At 42.0% G+C, this 20,456-nt stretch overlaps 1 protein-coding gene across 13 annotated transcripts in view; it reads right to left on the bottom strand.

The window, feature by feature from the left end:
• The window catches only part of FARS2 (phenylalanyl-tRNA synthetase 2, mitochondrial), a 519,420-nt gene that overhangs the window by 427,126 nt on the left and 71,838 nt on the right, over positions 1 to 20,456 (bottom strand). The window contains exon 3 of one of the 13 annotated variants that reach the window (XM_082731034.1): positions 15,581 to 15,701. The exons of the other annotated variants lie outside the window; for them this stretch is intronic. The gene's annotated coding sequence lies outside the window, so the exon portion shown is untranslated. The remainder of the gene's footprint in view (positions 1 to 15,580; positions 15,702 to 20,456) is intronic. 13 annotated transcript variants of the gene reach the window in all.

Here is a 20,456-nt window from a genome sequence, read left to right as displayed (position 1 = left end):
TTTTAAGAAGATTTTTTTAAAATCTGACTTTTGTGCAAAGAACTGTTGTTTAAATCACCATCCACGAAATCAAAGAGTTTAAGATGTAGGAAGCTGGAGCACCATGGTATTCACAATGAAACACAGAAATACATTTATGAAAGAACCTATGATTAATAAGAGAACAGCATAAGGTCCCACAGAGGTGCTGAAGAAAGAATAGCAAATGCAGACAGTGACCGGGAATGCACTCATGGAAGAGGTAAGACTAAAAATTAGTGAAGTCTGGGCAGCCAGGAAAGTAGAGGGAAGAGGAAGCAGACGGTGTACAAACAAGATGAATAAAGGGAGAGTTCAAAGTCCAAACAAATACTTTATGTTGGATGCAACTGGTCTAATACCTAGCTAGGGGTTGCTCAAAATACCAACAGTGCAGAGAAGAAAAGCAAAACAAAAGCCAAATAAGACAGCTTTACAAGTTGTAGTGGCTGAAAAGAATTTCTAAAAATCAACTCTAAATGGAGAGCAGCAATTCAGAAAGGTTCTAGGTGAGTATATCCTTTAAAAAGGTTCAAAACCCTAGTAGGGCAGGACTTTCCTTAGACATTTTTTAGATGCACTATAGGATGCTCTTAAAAACATCTACTTAATATCATCATTTTGCTCAAAATAAAAGGAAGTAAAAAATGATGCTATAACTTCACTTCATGTTTTATCTTGCCGATAACTGCATCTTTTCAAACCCAAGACGGCAGCAAACTCCAGCAAAAACAAGGGTTTTGAAGGAAAAAGTTCTAGGTTCAAATTTGCACCCACCTTAACTAGCAAGTCATTTAATCTTTGAAATCTCATCTGCAATATGTTACAAATGCTATGCAAATGAAATTATATAGATACAAGATTGATTGATTCATAGACAATATTTAAACCTAGAGGGAAAGAGAGAGAGACTCTACACATAGAATCTAGCTGGGTGCCGGGGCACCTGGGTGGCTCAGTGGGTTAAAGTCTCTGCCTTCGGCTCAGGTCATGATCCCAGGGTCCCAGGATCGAGTCCCACATCGGGCTCTCTGCTCAGTGGGGGGCCTGCTTCCTCCTCTCTCTCTCTCTCTCTGCCTGCCTCTGCCTACTTGTGATCTCTGTCTGGCAAATAAATAAATAAAATCTTAAAAAAAAAAAAAAAAATCTAGCTGGGTGCCTAACATACAATGAGTGAGCTCTACACACAATTTTTCTTTCTTCCCTTCTAGTCCACTTCAAGTAAAACCAAAATATATAGTACCACTTACATACTGACTGCTCCCAAGCCCATCTTTTAGTTTTCTCCAATTTCATTGAGATAATTCCATCAAAGCAGTAAAAAAAAAAAAAAAAAGAAAAGAAAAGAAAAAGAAAAAATGACTCTCTGATAAAGAATGCCTAAGCAATTCGACATTTTACCAGTTACCGATACAAAACCAAAAAAAAGCATTTTGAATTAAAGAGGTCATATGTAAAAACCCTATATCAATACAACATTCTTGATCTGATCTATCACCCTAAGAATTGTTCATTTTGCTTAATAAAAGAGAACTCATAATATCTACTCTTCTATTATTAATACTGAACCACTATGGTTTTTTGTTTATTTTGGTGTGTGTTGTGTGTTTTTATTTAATTTCTTTTCAGTGTAACAGAATTCATTGTTTATGTACCACACCCAGTGCTCCATGCAATCCGTGCCCTCCTTAATACCCACCACCTGGTTCCCCCAACCTCCCACCCCCGCCTCTTCAAAATCCTTATATTCTTTTTCAGAGTCCATAGTCTCTCATGGTTCATCTCCCCTTCCAATTTCCCTCAACTCCCTTCTCCTCTCCATCTCCCCCTGTCCTCCATGTTATTTGTTATGCTCCACAAATAAGTGAAACCATATGATAATTGACTCTCTCTGCTTGACTTATTTCACTCAGCATAATCTCTTCCAGTCCATGTTGATACAAAAGTTGGGTATTCATCCTTTCTGATGGAGGCATAATACTCCATAGTGTATATGGACCACATCTTCTTTATCCATTCTTCCGTTGAAGGGCATCTTGTGATCCACTATGTTTTAACTATAGCTCCTCCCTTGTTTGATTCTAACCATCTTTCCATGAGTGTTTACCCTACTCGCCCTTCCCATATTCTCACTAGCTGCTCTGGCACAATATCATGGGCAATATATTGACAAATAGTGTTGAAACCATGTTGTATTGGCCTTGTTTTCTTCATTTCCTCTCTGACTCTAAAACTGCTTATCCCCAACATAACACAGGCATATACCTCCGGGAACATTAAAATTAAGATTCTCTGAGAGAGCACGGTTTTAAATAAAGCAACTTAAGTTAATCTCAATAGCTCAGCTACTTTAGGTCTATCATCAATCATCAAAACCAGCCAGAAACTGCTAGAGTAGCATCTTCCAAACTTTACATAAATAAATCTGTGCGTTTCTTAACATTCCACGCTTTCAATTAGCCTTTCCATGGCTCTGCTCATTTTTTTTTTACAACCATATACTTCTTCCTATTGATTCTTAGCGCTTCACATATTGGCAGGAAACCACTGCCAACCTAATATAATGCCATGCATTTATGCAGTGCTTTTAATTAAGTCATTGTGGAGTCTCCTTAGCATTTTGATGAAGACGATGCGTTGTCATCCTTGAAGTGAAGGCAGTTGAAGTTTTCTTTGTATTTCCAGTACCTGGCCCAGTGCCTGCTACATAGTAGGTGCTCGGTATCCATCATGGGTTGCCAGAGTGACAAAGTCCTGAGTTTGAATCCCAGCTCTGGTACTTTCCAAAGCTAACCTGGAATGTGAGTAAATCATGTGACCTCACAGGCCTTTGGTTTCTTGTCTGAAAAGTGGAAATGAAGAACATCCATTTCACAGTCTCTGTGAAAATTAAATGAAATAACGTATTTAAAATAATTTCCAAAGTAGCTGATACATAAGGGCTGAAAAAATTGTAGATGATTTTCACTAAACCTCACATACACCCTCACTCACATTCTGAGGTCATGAATTACACAGATAATGTCAGACAATGGGTTCAGTAAGTAAGTAACACTCCCTCCCTTTTAAGACCAGTTAAGTATAGAGAGGTGGGTACTAGGCCCTAAGCAACAGCAAATGTTCTCTGGAAATCACCATGGCCCTTTTAAACTATATCCTACACCTTGTTTCACAGGCCAGTTCTGTCAATACTGATCTCACACTTCCTTTAGGCTCAACCCTTCCATGACCCATTAACAACTATAATATGAGTCTATGGCCAGCTAACCCCCCAGTCCTCCTTGCATCTATGTCCTTCCTTATATCTAACCCTTGATATTCCATGATTGATCCTAGTATTCCAAAGAAACATACAGGCACCATCCCCATACACTCTCCTAAGCTTCTCTTCCATTTAGCTGTTCCTGAATTGTATCCTTTATAATAAAATAGAAATGGTAAGTAAAGTGCTTTCCTGGGTTCTGTAAGCCAATCTAGCAAATGATTGAATTTCAGGAGGGGGTTAATGAGAACCTAAGATTGAAGCTGATTGGTGAGATGTATAGGTGACAAGCTGGGATAGGGATCCCATCTGAAGGGGCCGGAAGGGAAGAGGGAATCTGGTGGGGCTGAGCCCTTCATCTGCAGGGTCAGAGCTGAATCTGGGTAGTTAGTGCCCAACCAAACTAAATAGAATATCCAGATCACAGTTGTTGGAAAATTTGGTTAGTAGGGGGGAAAGCAAAACAAAGGATGCATTTGTTATCAAAAATTTTATGAGTAAAGATAGCTCACAGGCATTTTAGACGTGGGAGGACAAAAATGCAGTCAGTCAATCAAGAGATAGTAGTGAGTTCATTCTAGAATTCATTCACATTCTTTTTTTTTTTTTTTTTCCACTCACATTCTTGATTGTGAACCATCACTCTAATGTTTGGAGAAAAGAAATAAAGCACATGAATGATCGTGGAAATCGATATGCTATAGAATTCTTAAAATACTGCATCAGGCAGTTGACTTCAAATTTCAAAAGAATTCTATCCACTTCATTATGAGTTGGAGCAGCTCCACATGCTTTATAGTAAAAAGGCTGATTAGAGTGACTGAAAATGCATGAAACCCAAGTGGAGCTGAAACACGGCCCTCCATCACCCTCGAACCCACCCACCACATAAAGCAGGACCATCTAGGGAAGGTGTGCTCTGATCCTTCAGCCCTGATAGAAACAGCCCTGGACAGGTTCCCTCCCTCTAACTCCTCAGTTCAAGGCCAAGAATGGTGAACTGCACCAGGGCTGCCCTCCACAGCAGGGGTTGGTTGCTGAAGGTTTATGAGGTGATGTCAAGAACAGTAGTGGGGGAAAGGAGAGCACGGAAGTGGGCTTACCTGCAGAAAAGAAACTTCTGTTTATATAAACCACTGCTGACAATGAGGTTCACAGAAAAACGATCTAGGCCTTGGACCTGCGTTGCGTGTAAGGTGCTCACAACTAAAATGGCCCAGAAGCTATTCTTACTACAACTAACAACTTACTACTGAGCCAAAAGAAATAAAATAGGAAGCACCACAATACCTAAAATACACTGCACCACTCTTACTTCAAAATGACAAAGTCAGAGTAATAAAAACTGTAGACACAGGTGTGACTGAACAGAGGCACTGGCTTGGGAAACTGAGGCAGACATTCCCCCACAGGAGTTCCTGAGAGCAAGGTTCAACCAAATGCTGGGTCTCCCAAATTTCAAGTTGTTAACGTTTTTTTAACATGAGATTGTCAGCGAAGAGGCTAATACCAGATCCTAATGAAGAAAAAGTAGGGGAGGGGGGACAGCTACATCATTCATGCTCAAAACTAACAGGGCAAGAGGAATGCTCTGCATGACCACACTATTATTCTCTAGACCGCATTCTCAAATAGCCATGCCCACAGTGGATTGAGGGTAGAAAAGGTCAGTGAGAAACACTAAGCAGTCTCCTGCTATAATTAAAACAACTTCCTATATAACGATAGGTAGACTCTTCCCAATTTATTTTCTTACAACATAGGGAGAAGTGGGTATTTTATTCTATCCTATCCTGAAATCTAGTATAAATGGATGTCTGATTTAACAGGAACAAAAATGAAAGGTACACATTTAGTTATTTTAAGATCTAAAACTACTAAGATCGGTATTTTTAGGTGACCTACAAAGAGCAGCATGAATTTGAAGGACTTTTTACTCTTTAAGAACAGATCCCTTCTATCCCCTGCCTGATCTCTGAAGGGGGTAAAACTTCCCAATCTGCTACTAAAAGTCAACTGTACAAACCAGGAGTATGTTGTTTCAGTAATCAGTATCAACACTCAGTGGAACCCACAAAGTGGGAATCAACACAAGGCAGGGGACTGTGCAGGTGTACCTGTCCCCCTGCTCACCCCACCCCCCAACTTTCCATTCTCAAGTGAGGCAGACTGTGGTCTGGTCACTCCACGATGAAGGCTGAGAAAGGTGAAAAGGAGGAAAAGCTCATCTGAGAGCTGAATGTGCAAGGACACAAGTTGGACACTGCAAACCCCATGGGCAACCTTCACCATCACCTTTTCTATGTGTTCTTCTCACCACCAACCAACTTCACAAACTATGTAGATTTCATGTCAAATAACAGAAAAAGTGTGAAATAATAACTGGTACCATTAGCACAGTGATTATTAAATGAAAGATAGTAAAAAAAAAAATTAGTTTTTTTTTTTCCTTCCTTGTTTTTCCAGGGTGGGGGTTAATGAGGTGAGTGCTAGAAAGGCACGATCTCCCTCAAAAGTGTTGAATGTGCTGTCACTCCAGCATAAGGAATCAGGCTAAGAAACCCCTGTATCTGTGAGGGGCCTGGGCTGATTTACCACATTCATGATTATGTTTTCACAAGTCTTTTCAGTTTTTCATGTATGTAATGCCCTTAATACCAGGCCTGACTACCACAGTGATTAGCAGCACTAACTAGCTGAAGTCACAGAAGAGGGCACCTGGGTGGCTCAGTGGGTTAAGCCGCTGCCTTCGGCTCAGGTCATGATCTCAGGGTCCTGGGATCGAGTCCCGCGTCGGGCTCTCTGCTCAGCAGGGGGCCTGTTTCCCTTCCTCTCTCTCTGCCTGCCTCTCTGCCTACTTGTGATCTCTGTCAAATAAATAAATAAAATCTTAAAAAAAAAAAAAAAAAAGATTTGAAGTCACAGAAGAGTATTTAGAGCTAGTTATCAGAGGCTGGTATGTAAATTGATGCAAAGTATATGTAAACAGGTCTCATTCAAAATGCTGCTCTTACAAGAGGGCAGTCCACACCCCATACTCACTACTCTGAGCCTCTGATGGCATTTGCACATGGAGACACTGCTGCTATGAGAGTTCACTCAAGATCTCCCATGTGCTGGTATGCTCTAAGCCCAGTTTTTAGAGGGAGCACAGTGCAAGGCCATTGTCCCCAAACACAAAGCCTTAACAAAGACAGTAGAAGAATGAAAAAAAAAAGAGGAACCTGGTTATTTGCTCAACAACCCCAAGCCCAGGCAATCTCTAGTCCCTGCTGGTGCCACTTAGTGGGGGAGAAACCGACCTGTCCTGGATAAGGACCCCCAGGAAGAATTCAAAGCAGCCATGGAGCCCTGGGGACATCAGCCATGTGGGCCTCACGCAGACCTGCCAGGATGGACCTGAGCCAGATGCTAATGATTTCATTGAGGGAAATGACAAGTGTTCCTCCTGACAACATGCCAGGGTCCCTGCTCTAGAATCAAGGGATCACTGTCTAGAATAAATATCCCTTCAGTTACAGTGACGTAGGCCTGCCCCGGGGCTCAGCACAAGTCCTGAATCCAGGGAGTTACACAGCAGAGGAAAGGAGAAGCAGGGGCAGAATAAACTCTCCACTGATGGTCACTTGAGACAATGCCATGCTAAACCGTCCTGGATCAACCACCTTAGGAGCTGCTCAGTCATGTACGGATGACATAGGAGGTAATTTTCAGAGCAAATAATGTGCATGCATTTTCTGCATCATAAAAACACACAGACGCAAAGCTTAACAAAAACACCGAACCTGTGAATGATCTCAGTAGTGGCTGAGAAGGCACCTCAACACTTTCTCCCTAACATTAGGTGTTCTGAGTGTTATTTTCAAATCTGCCAGTTAATGCTTCAGAATGTATCCCTTGATATATTATATGTGTTTAAAGGTTTCTATATATTTTTATTAAACCATTGTACTTTTTAAAATTGACAATGTTAGGCATTTTTAATACTTCAGTGATGACTGTTTTATAACTTTTGTTCATCACATATATTGCAGATATGAGAAATATTTGGTGATTTCCATTTCATTCTTTTTTTCTGGTGATTAAAAAAATAATAATCATTTGAAAAATCTGATCACTAAGCATAAATCATCCCAACTTACCATCCAAGTAGAAAATTTTTTTCATAACTAAACTGAAAATACATGCAACATATTCTGATAGTTGGTTTTAGGAAGCTGTTGTTTGAGCTATAAGATTATGCCACATGAGATGAATCACCAGAAATGTTTGTGGCTCCTGCTCTTCAACAGCTGAATGGTCCCTTGCACTCCGAAAGCCTGGAGGGGGCTGGAAATGGCAGGAACTGACAGGGAGGCAGGCAAAGCAAGTGGGATCGTGCCAGTCCTGCCTGCAACCAGATGATGGAGAGAAGGAAGAATTAATAATGCACCATTCTAGCAATTTCTTTAGCAGCTATATTTGAGCTGGAAATAGATTTGCCTCAAGTGCTCTGGCACGCAGTATGTCAGCAATCCCTCTCTCCTTTGACAAAGGAAAAACAAAACACAGACTTTAAAATGTCCCCCAGAGCTGCCAGCTTATAAGGGCATGAGATACCCAAGAGGAACTGCTATGCTACACACCTATGGAATAGACAAGCAACAGAAACACATTGTTTTCAACATAAGAAGACGAAACAAAATTAAAAGTAACATGTTTAAAAGAAAAAGCCATTTTTGAAAAATGCTCAGATTTCTCGGGATCTGCACCCATGAGATGTATGGGAAGCACAAGGAGCCAGATGCTGGCTGGTGCTTGCTAACAACAGCCTCCCTGCAGCAAGATGGCCTGTCTCTCCACATGCCATCCAACGAGGCATGGAAGTGACAAAGGAAATACATGGTCTGTTCTCGGTGGAAAGTCAGTGTGACTCCCCTTCAACTGAACACGGTAGCCTTTGGGCTCGTCTTCCCAGAAGCAGGACTGCAGCTCAGGGGCTGCGAGCCAAGACCAGACAGGCTGGCTTCCATCATCTGAATCTGAGACACTGAACTGTTCGAGTCAACAGCTAGATTCCCCCACCCCTGTTTGCACAGTTTATCATATACCTATGTTTGGGGTCCCTGAGTGTGCTCTCTGTGTACACCAGTCAACGGAAATTCATTCCACCAAAAGGGCTCAAAGCTCCTTCACCAGTAAGTTCAAAAACCATGCAAGGAGCAGAACAAGAACTGAGAAAGGGGAGGGACGATGGCTGAGAGGTGGGAGGGGCCACACGTTCCCAGAACAGCGCAGTGAACTGCAGCAAACACCTTGTAGACAATCCTCATCTCCTCCACGCAGCTATCCCAGAAAAGAGCAGTGACTGGCAGGTAGGGAAAGAGAAGGTGGAATAGATTATAAATTAATTAGTACAGAGAGTAAATCCCAGAAGGAAGCTGCCTATTAGTTTCAAGCAGGTAAAATGGATATGCATTATCCTCACTCTTTTCTGAATAATTGTAGAGCCCCGAACACTGAGGGCTGCTGTCGCTGCAGAACCAGGGTCAGCCGTCGAAAATCCTCGGGGAGGGCAGCTTCCTGCCTGACATTCCCTAAGGCCCAGCCGTAATGAGCCCTTCACCGGCCTTGTCACTCCACTCTGGCCCCCACGTGGCCGGCAGGAAATCTTGGTAAGACTCTGGGTGACTGCTGCTCTCCATCCTAGATAATCGCGTCATAACAGAAACTCCTGATGAAAAGTCTCTGAGATTTATGGGACGCCTGGGTGGCTCATTCGGTTAAGCCTCTGTCTTCAGCTTAGGTCATGATCCGATGGTCCTAGAATCGAATCCCACATCAGGCTCCTTGCTCCGCGGGGAGCCAGCTTCTCCCTCTGGCCCTCCCACCGCTCCTGCTCTCTCTCCCATTCTCTCTCTCACTCTCTCTCTCTCTGACAAAGTCTAAAAAAAAGAAAAGAAAAGAAAAGCCTATAAGACTTAAAAGCCTAACTCATTTGTGTGTAATTGGGTGGTAAAAGGAAACCAGTAGGCAGTCTTTTGACCATCTCTTAGGTCATTATAGAAAAATAACCTACCTTCAGAAGACCAAGCCTTGGTATCTCTACTGCACAAAGCAGGTTAAGTCCAAGATGGCATGAAAGGTTGTATGACACACTATCCTGTCCTGTCACTTTACATGACCCAGTGGGTGTTTAAAGTAAGTATTAGAACATAAAGAACCACTTTCTTTACAAGGAAAAGATTACAGATTAGAGAGAAAATTTCTAGAATGTTTACATCTTATGATGACTGGATTATATGCTACATTGTATTCCTATGGGTATATCATCAGCACCTCCAACAATAAATACCTTTAATTTTCAGCTCAAAAAACACAGATGCTTTAAAAAAAATAAAGTAAAGGGGCCATCAGCACCTCCAACAATAAATACCTTTAATTTTCAGCTCAAAAAACACAGATGCTTTAAAAAAAATAAAGTAAAGGGGCACCTGGGTGGCTCAGTCGGTGAAGTGTCTGCCTTCAGCTCAGGCCATGATCCCAGTGTCCTGGGATCAAGCCCCACATTGGGCTCCCTTCTCAGTGGAGAGCTTGCTTCTCCCTCTCCCACTCCCCCTGCCTGTATTCCCTCTCTCACTGTCTCTCTATCAAATAAATAAATAAAATCTTTTAAAATTTTTTAAAATTCAAAAACTAAAAAACAAAACAAAAAAACCCATCTAGAAACACAAAATTACTGTTGTCTTAAGCTCATAAAAGTAGTAATGCCCCAGTATCTTTTGAGGAAAAAGCTTTCAAACAAAATAAGAATTTTTGGTAGGGGTTAGAGAAGATGGGACCTTTCACATATAGAATAATAGAACTAACCCACAGAAATCAAGAGTTCGATTAATTACACAGGAGATTATTCAGTTGAACAGGAATCCTCACTTGGAAATCAAACTCCCAACATCATCCCCGGGAGCATTTCTGGAAATCTCCCTCTGGACGCAAGTTATAGACAAAATCCAAAGCAAACCAGGACCCACAGTAGACAGCGGAAGAGGAATCCCTGCTGGGGCAGCACAAACAGGAACTTGGTGCCTGGATGTCACCTTTCTAGGAGCCCCACTGCAAGAGGGCTTCCACCAGAACCCTCCCTTGTCCCACTGCAGAGCCCTTGAGGACAGTTAGCTTAGTTCCCCACCCCATCAAAACCAAAACCAACAAGAAAGAAAAAAACATACCTTAAGGCTTTAGTTTCCCATTTAAAGCATGCAAATCATCCAATTGTAAATGCCAACAATGGAAAAACAAACCTACCTGCTAGCTGGTGAAACCAGCACCCTTTCATGAAAACAGGCTCTCTGCTCCACAACCTCACCAGAAATACCCATTGCTCAATGCACTATATAATCCACTTCCCAATGCACAGGCAAGCATGCATTGTTTTAATAAAAGAGGGATTATACTCAACACTTTTATATCTCTGTTTTTTAAATACCCAGTGTTACTGCAACCATTTTACAAGTTGGTTGAAACAATTCCAATGGCTACATAATATTAAATCAAAAGAACATATTATCATTTATTTCATCATTTTCCTATAGGACACTCAGATCGTCTCCCATGTAATTCTGTATTTATATGATTAGTGAATGAACATTTACTTGGCTCAACAGATTGCAGACATTTCTGTTTGTATTTTGTGACCGTAATGTTCTCATTGCACAGCCATATCTGAAATGTGTCAGGTAGACTACAGCATCAGATGAATAAGTAACCCTTGCCTCTTACTGGCCTCACCCAGAAAACATTCCTGATCCTCTCAGCTACACACAGCATTCTAGCTCTCTTCTGAAATTTCTGTAGTTCTTTTTTTGTAACCGCACTGCAGAGAAAAGAGAAAAAAATACTATCTGGTGAGCACTGTTACGTACCAGGCATTGCAATAATCATATTCAAGAATAAAGTCTGTGCCACAAAAAGGCTGCACCTCTGGCAAAGGAGACACTGAAAACCTACCATTAAATTTTCCAGAACTTCTTCAGCCTCACCAAACAGTCTGACTGGGAAAAGCTCAGGTCCAACCCTAAAAGAGATCTCTGAGCCCTATACCTGGGGACAGTCTGAGAGGACAACAGCCCGGTGCACACACAGAGAGGCTCTGCTGCTGTGGCTGAAGCCAGGCAGGGAGATGTGAGCTCACCTTTCTAGCTCCTCCATGACTCAGGCACGTGGTAGCTACCCAATAAATACAGCTGTTCAACAAATCCTAATTAGACATATTATTATGGCTTCTAACAAAACATTAACTACTTGGACAAATCAATTGGTGTCCAATTAATAGAAGGGGACTGGGCTAGGGAGAGAGGCTCTTCCAAATCAACAAGTAAACTTTAAATATACAAAAGATGTTCAGCCTGAAGTCCTCAATCTCCACATTTGCTCTCTAACTGAGAAGGATTTCTGACGTGAGGCAGGAGAAGAGCAGGTTTAGAGCTAGAAGACGCTCCTCCAAAAGCTGTAACATCAAGGCGGCTAACTTGCATGCCAAACGGCCTACAAGGCACCATCCCTCCTGTAGAAAGGATTCCACACACCCTTAGTGTTTCCAGCATTTTTATTTCACATTTTCAAAGCAATATCTGTGCTCAGGACCATGTCCTGCTTCAAGGACTGCAGACAAATGGATTCACAAGGAGCTCTGAAAAGTGCTCCACAAAGTGGCTGCTTGTCTCATTTCTCCTATGACCAAATTACCCATTTAAGAGACACAGTATATCCAACCTCAAAAGAATGGCAAATCTGGGACTCTGGCACCCCCAGACCTGAGCCACGGGAGCCACAGAATACTGGGTAGAGAGCACTAGCTGGGGACATGAGCTCTGCCACTCGCACCCCCTCTGTGCTATCAGTAAGCAGCTTACCCTCCCAAAGCAGTCCCTTCCCAATCTGCTAAAGTGGACACTTGTGGCTAAAATGAATTAGGAAGGCAGAGAAATTCTTTGGAAAACAAATAGTAAAGGCTGTTACTTGTCAGTGTTAATATCATTGTTAATATCAGTGTTAATATCATTGCTGTACCATCTGCTCAAGGCAGTGACAACCTTATATTCTCTAAGACAAACACACAGGAGACCCATTCAAATCAGTAATCACCTTACAGTCCATCATCAAAAGCAACTCAGAAAGTAAGATATTAAGTGCTTACCCATTAATATTTGTGTTTATTTCTACAGAACCATCTCCCTTCACCCCAACCACAGAAGAAGGGAGGGAGAGGAGCAGGGAAAGGGCGAAAGTCTCCAAGTACAGTCTAATCTCTGAAGTCTCACCAGGTACAGGCAGAGGGGTGGGCCTCTCCACTCCCCAGAGGGCTCCTGGCTAACTCATCAACTGAACTATCATAGTTACTTTGTCCTCAATGCTCCCGAACACCATGGGAGTGCCAGATAGCTTTAATCCCACAGAGACAACCCCACAGCACTTTGCACACCTCCATCCCCCACTGGACAAAGTCTTCTGAGCCAGCCAGGCCCCATACATACAGCTGGGAAAAGGCAGATCAGTCTAGGGCTCCACCACCATTGCTGGTATTTGGTTGGGGGCAGGGCGGTGATCAGGAGACCACAGGGTAAAAACTGAGAGTTGTGTTCAAGTGGTAGTCTTCATCTCCTGACTAGGCAGACTTACAGTCACTTTGGCTGTTCTGCTGGCCTTCCACCCAGACTCCCGGTCCTCATGTCACTGATTTTCTCTCTTAGAGAACAAAATAAAGGTGGGAATGACAGTACTCTGCTGTTTGGGTTGATAGAGACACTAGCCTCTACCTCACAGGATGAAGGACATCATTGCTGGTGGGACCAGCTATAGGCAGGGACTTCATCATGACAGAATGTCCTCCAGCACCTGGAGTGTCTTAGTAGCCCAAAGTCAGAAGATGGTCATTAATTCTTGACGCTTCAGGCCCATCATTGAGTTGCGGATCTCTTCCCACTTGTAGCCCATGGACAGCATTAACCCAGGCTGCCAGGGATCCTTGTAGTCAGGGAGAGCTCAGCGTATGGCTTCAGTTCCTCTTCAGGGCCCATGTCTATCCACAGGTCTCTCACGATTTCCTCTAAAATGCCTCAGTCACTGTGGTTCTGAATCAGGAATTTCTCAAGCAGGTTTTCAGTGTCTAGAGGCACGAAGAAAGAAAAGTTGTATATTCCACACAATACCCATTTCCACAGGTCTTTGAATTCCAATTCCTCAAAGGGCCATCACAAAAAAAGAATGACTTCAAAGCTCTACATATCCGCTGAAGGGGCATCATAATTATGGCTCCAGAAGAATTCCAGGGAATAAGAGGGGTCTGCCACAGAAGGTATTCAGCTTATTGACGATGGAGAACACATCACACTAAAGCCAAAGTCCGCAACCTTGACATTAAGGTCAACATCAAAAAAGCAGGTTCTCTGGCTCTAGGTCCCTGTGGACAATACACATCTGGTGGAAGCAGCACTGTACAGTGGACACTCCACAGAAAAATTTGTTACAAGCCTTTCTCATATGGCCATGGTCCACTAGATAATCAAACATCTGCTAGCATACACCCTGACCGGGTAGAGTGTTTGTAGGTCAAGTACATCTCAAACAGTTTCATATTATTAAGGTAATTAAAGACCTTCATGCTTTGAACTTCAAGGAATAGTCTCTGGAGACTGTTAAATCTCTGCCAACTCTTATTAATGACCTTCACAGCCACTTCTGTCCCATAATGGCCGAGTCAACATGACCTTGACGAAGTTTCCCTTATGACCATGGTCATAAGGAGCTGGTAACTGTCGGTATGTATGTCTGTATCAGTGTGGACTGCTGCAAAGCCCAGCAGCATGGTAACTAACAACCCTAACAATACTAGCTAACAATATTAACCAAGAAAAAGGAAAAAAAAATTGGGAAAAAAAAAAAAGAGAGAACTGAGAAAATAAAAAAAATTTTAAAAAGAAAACAAAAGTAAAAAAAATTTTTTAAGGGAGTAATTTTAAAGACTTAAAAGAATGGGGACGGGGGGGGGGGGGGGGGAGGGAGAGAAAGAACAAACAAAAGCGACAAAAGCCAAAAAGGCAAAAAGCTAACTGTGGTCAACATCCCTCCGGTCACCAAAAATCAGCTTCTTCGGTAAAAGAACAAAAAGCCTTTGGCGTAGCCCCGGCCTCCTGCAGATACTTGGAGTTCCCTAATAATGGTTCTTTATGAAGTCATAGCAAGAAATGCACCAGTCACGAATGGGGATAATCCACAGCGCCTTCTTTCTCACATGTGTCTCAAGGACACCCCTTTTTTAAGAAAGGGATGGGGAGTATCCCAAAAGATTTTTTTTTTAAATCTGGTTGGTAGCCATCAATATTAACTTTATCAAAATTTAAAACAAATAGGATGCTTCAGTGGCCCTTTCATTTCCAATGTGAAAAGCTATAATAATCTTTGACTTTTAAAGAGTTCATATGCCTACACTTAATATATTCAATTCTTTTTTTCTTTAAGCTCTGAGTGATCTCAAAATGACACCACAATAACGGGCAGGATGATACCATAACGAAAATTTCTGTGGCATAAGACACAATACGGTGCATTATTAATAAACATAAAGCTGAAGGGAACAAGACTTTCGCTATATTTTCATTTGTTATTTGCAGTTTTGCCCAGAGTCTTTGGAAATTCCTATCTTCCATGAGCCAGAGACCTCACTATAACCATTTCAGACCTCACTATAACCAAGGCAGAGGTTGCAGCTGTGAGTTGAGAAAGTTATTCTCTTTTTTAAGCCAACAAGCCAGAAAACTCAGTGTCTGTATTATTAGGCATGGGTGCGGGCTAGGGTGCTGGGTGCCGGGCATGGCACGAGTGCCTCAGGGGAGGGAAGTGAGAAGCCCCTTCCTTAATTCCTTCTCTACCCTCTTCCTCCAATCTTTATGTACATCCAAGTTTCTGACCTGTATCGTTTTCCTTCTCTTGGAAAAACTTTTAACACTTCTTGCCAGCAAGATTTATTACAGGGAAGTTTCTCCAATTTTTATTTGTCTGAGAAATTCTTTCTTTCTACTTCGCTCTTGCGGGATAATTTGATACAGGCATGCCTCAGATACTGTGAGTTCAGTTCCAGACTACCACAAAAAAGTGAATCTCGTAATGAGTCAAATGGATTTTTGGGTATGCCACTGCATATAGAAGCTCTGTTTACATTATACTGTAGTCTCTTAAGTGTGTAATAGCATTACGTCTAAAAAACAATGTGCGTGACCTATTTTTAAAAAGACTTTATTGCTAAAAAGAAAAAAAAATGCTGACCTTCTTCTGATTCAGCAAGTCCTAATCTCTTTGCTGATGGAGGGTCTTATCTCCACGTTGACGGCTGCTGACCATTTGGGGTCGGGGGTGTTTGCTGAAGGTGGGGTGACTGTGGCAATTTCTGAAATAAGTCAACAATGAAGTTAGTTACACCTATTGAGCCTCCCTTTCAGGAACAATTTCCCTGTAGCTTGTGATGCTGTCTAATAGCATTCTATCACAGGGGAACTTCTTTCAAGCTGGAGTCCACCCTCTCGCCCCCTCGCACCCTCTCAAGCTGCTGCTTGATCAACTAAGTTATGTCATGGTCTAAATCCTCTGTTGTCATCTCAACAGACTTCATGGCATCTTCCCTGGGAGTAGGTGCCATCTCAGGAAACCATGGTCTTTGCTCATCCATAAGAAGTAACTCCTCATCTGTTCAAGTCTATCATAAGATGACAGCAGTTCAGCCACATCTTCAGGCCCCACTTCTGATTCTAGTTCTCTTGCTGTTTCTACCACATCTGTAGTTTCTTCCTCCACTGGAGTCCTGAGCCCTCAGAGTCATCCATAAAGGTGTGAGTCAACTTCTTCCAGACTCCTGCTCCTCTGGAAATTTTGACCTCTTCCCATAAGTCACCAATGTCCCGAATCTAGAAAGGTGATTCCTTTCCAGAAAGTTTTCAACTGACTTTGTCCAGCTCCATCAGAGGAAATGTCTATGGCAGCTCTAGCCTTATGAAACATATTTCTTAAATAATAAGACTTGAAAGTTGAAATGACTCCTTGATCCGTGGGCTACAGAATGGATATTGTGTTAGCAGGCGTGAAAACAACATTCATCTCCTTGGCCATCTCCATCAGAGATCCTGGGTGACCAGGCCCATTGTCAAATGAGCCGGAATATTTTGAAGGCATTTTTTTTTTTTCCCTGAGCAGTAGCTTTCAACAGGGGGCTTTCAATATTGAGTAAACCACGCTGTCAACAGATGTGCTACCATCCAGGCTTTGCTGTTCCATTTAGAGCACAGACAGAATAGTTTAGCCTCATTCTTAAGAGTCCGGGATTCTGAAATAGTAAATGAGCACTGGCTTCAACTTCAAGTCACCAGCTGCATCAGCCCCTAACAAAAGAGTCAGCCTGTCCTTTGAAGCACTGAAGGCAGGAGCTGACTTCTCTCTAGCTCTGCAAGCCCGTAGATAGCATCTTCTTCCAACAGAAGTCTGTTTGGGCTACGCTGAAAACCTGCTGTTTAGTGCAGCCACTCTCATTCAGAATCGACCTCCGCTAGATCTTCTGGATAACCTGCTGCAGTTTGAACCTCATCGCTTCTACTTCACCCTGCACTTTGATATTACAAATATGGATTCTTTAAACTTCACAACCATCTGTTAACTTCAAACTTTTCTACAGCAAATTCCTTGCCTCTCAGCCTTCACACAACTGAACAAGAGTTAGTTAGGAACTTGGTCTGGATTAGCCTTTGGCTTAAGGGAAGGAATTGTGGCTGGCTTAAACTTCCATCCAGACCACTGAAACTTTCTCCGTATCAGTAATTGGGCTGTTTTTGCCGCCTTATTCATGTGTTCACTGGAGTAGCACTTTTAATTTCTTTCAAGAACTTTTCCTTTGCATTCACAACTTAGCTACCTTTTTGGCGCAAGCGGCCCAGCTTTTGGAATGTCTCAGAGTTCGACGTGCCTTCATCACTAAGCTTAATCATTTCTAGCTTGTGATTTAAAGTGAGGGATGTGCCACCTTTCCTTTCACTTGAACACTCAAAGACATGACAGGGTGACTGGCCTACTTTCCATACTGTTGTGTCTCAGGGAGTAGAGAGGCCCAAGGAGATGGGGAAACAGCTGGATGAGGGAGCAGTCAGAACACATACAGTAGCTGTCAGTTCAGTTTACCTTCTTACACAGGCACAGTCTGTGGCACCTCAAAATAGTTACAAAAATAACTTTGAAGGTCACTGGTCACCAGTTACCATAACAAATATAATAATCATGGAAAAGTCTGGAATATTGTGAAGATTACCAAAACGTGACACAGAAACATGAAGAGAGAAAATGCTGTTGGAAAAATGGCACTGAGAGACTTGTTTGATGCAGGATTTCCACAAACCTAAAATTTGCAAAAAACACAGTATCTGCAAAATTCAGTAAAGCAAAGCACAATAAAATGAGATATGCTTGTACAGACTTTTAGATTGGTTGTTTTTTTTTTATTTGCTTACATGGTTCCTGAATAAAATCTGATGTAAGTCTTACCCTTGAGCTTACGTGGGTAAGGTGTTAAGCTCCTCTGACTTTACTCAAGATTTCCTCTTTAAGTTTTTGCAATTTTAATATGATATATCTAAGTGCAGATTTTTTGCAGTTTGCCTACACAGTGTTCTCTGAGCTTCCCAAATTTGTGGTTTGATGTCTGTCATCCATCTGGGAAAATTTCTCAGCCATTATCACTTTAAATATTTCTTCTTTTCCTCTTTCCTCTCCTTTTGGTATTCCCAATTCCCATATTTTAAATCTTTTAATTGTCTTACAGCTCTTAAACATTCTGTTCTGGTATTTTTTATTCTTTTTTTCCTTTTGGAAAAGTTTCTCTTGACAAGTTTCTACGAACTCATTGACTGTTTCCTTGGCCCAGTCCAGTCTACTAATGAACCAAAAGCCATTCTTCTTTTCCGTTATAGTGTTTCTCATTGCTAGCATTAATTTTGATTCTTCCCAGAGTTTCCATCTATCTGCTTACATCTCCATGTTCTTGAATTTTGTCCATTTTTTCTATTAGAACCCTTAGCGTGTATTATACCTATTTTAAATGCTCAGTCTGACCATTCAAAAACCTCTTCCCTATCTGACTGTGATTCTGATGCTTCACTTGTCTCTTTAAACTATTTTGCCTTTTAGCATACCTTATAATTTTTTGTTGAAAGACAGACATGATGTATTGTGTTAAAGGAACTGAGGTGTTCAGTGTGAAGTTTTATGTGTATCTGGCTAGGAGGTAGGCTGGGTTTACTGTTAGTTTTAGGTATCAGGAGGCTAAAAACTTTTCTACTATCCCTTTTTCAGTCTTCCCTGTTGCCTTTGACTTTCTCTTACATAGGGTCTGCGTCTTGCTGTTGATAATCCTTATTATCCAGGTCCATGACTGACTTGGCAGTAAGGTGTTGGAGAAAGAGAAGACCTCTACAGGGCTAGGAGTAGGACCCGATATTCTAGGAAGACTATGTCCCTGGACTGCGACCTTCAAGTGTGACTCACCTTTCTTTTTTCCTTTTCCCCCTCAGGTGAGACCAAAAGTATAAAAGGGGCTAGAATAGGGTATTTCCCATCCCCCAAGTCAGTTAGTTATGTTCTGGTAAACTCCTGGTCTGTTAAACTTTAGTAAAATAGTTTCCTTTAGGGCATGCTTTTGTTAAGGAGAACAAAATGCTCTGGATATATTTCAAAATGGTTTCTTTCCCCTTCCCACTGCCAGAAACAAGATTTTTGAGACTCTGGTAGGGCTCCTGGAAGTAAAATTCATGAAAGCATAGAGCCCTTCGCCCCAGTACAGGGCCCTGGTAGTTTTGAACTCTCAGGCTTGTACACACCAAGCCTCTAGCAATTCACCTGTTACAGTTTAACTGTTCTTACCAGTCCTGGTGGGGGAAGGGGGGAAAAGGCGGTGGGGGAGGGGGGCAGGGAAGGAGGGCTCTTCTTCAGGACTTCTGCTTCTGATAAACTGTGATTCGTGGTAGGCACTCTTCTCTCCATTTCTTGGGACTCCAGTTTACCCTGTAACCTCGATTCCCTGAAGGATCTGAGAGGAGTCATTGATTTTCAGTTTGCTGAGCTTACTTTCTCATTGTGAGGACAGGAATGTGGACATCTAAGATCTTTCCATGTTGTCCCATTAATGTGTCATTTTGGTGGTACAGTAATCCTATTTACAGTGTTCGAAACTACAGAAATCTATGTTTATTTCAAGTATTTTGTTTATAACATGCTATATGGAATACCGTTTGCACACAGGAAAAACACCCTCAGACATACAAGTGTTAAGAAAAGCAACTAATTCTTCCTATGGTGCCACTCACCCTAGATGAATTTTTCACAGTACATCTGACATTTATAAGTCTCTGTTTGGGGGAGCTGGGTGGCTCAGTGGGTTAAGCCTCTGCCTTTGGCTCAGGTCATGATCTCAGGGTCCTAGGATCGAGCCCCGAGTCAGGCTCTCTGCTCAGCAGGGAGCCTGCTTTCCCCTCTCTCTCTACCTCCCTCTCTGCCTACTTGTGATCTCAAATAAATAAATAAAATCTTTTTTAAAAAGTATCTCTGTTTGGATTACAACGATCTTTTCTTTATAAGTAACTTTAAAACCAGATGTCAGCCAACACGAATATGGCTCCATTAGTCAGTGAAGGCTGCCAATTAAGCTTAGTCTGGAGAGCCACCAGCATCCCTCTCCATAATGAAGCCCTGGCAGATGACAGGACGAGCACCAGCAGTATCTGCTGTTTTACGTCTCGTGCACGATTCATTTGTTGATGCCATGCAAGGTGGCAGGAGGCAAATGATTTCATTTCATATGAAGCAGGCTCCTGTATCGTTGTTTATCATGGTCATTTGCCTCTGAACATGCATTTATAACCAGCCCATCACAAATGTGTTAAGTATTCGGGTGCCCTCTGTTCCCCACTTCTCTAAAAATCATTCTACTCTGTAGAGACAAAACAAATTCTTTTCAAAATAATACACTGCCAACAATATATCTTGATGCTTTGGAAAACACATGTTTTGCTGCCAGTGTATCATTCTTTCTTTGAAAGGAGAGCTATTACTTTGCTGCAAATACTTAATGTTAAGATCTTACTATTTTTCAAATTGTGCAGTGTTTTTT

This window comes from Mustela nivalis (assembly GCF_964662115.1).
Source record: "Mustela nivalis genome assembly, chromosome: 5".
Lineage (NCBI taxonomy): Eukaryota > Metazoa > Chordata > Mammalia > Carnivora > Mustelidae > Mustela > Mustela nivalis.
The sequence above is the reverse complement of the archived record's forward strand: the minus strand, read 5'-3'. Positions and strand labels throughout refer to the sequence as shown.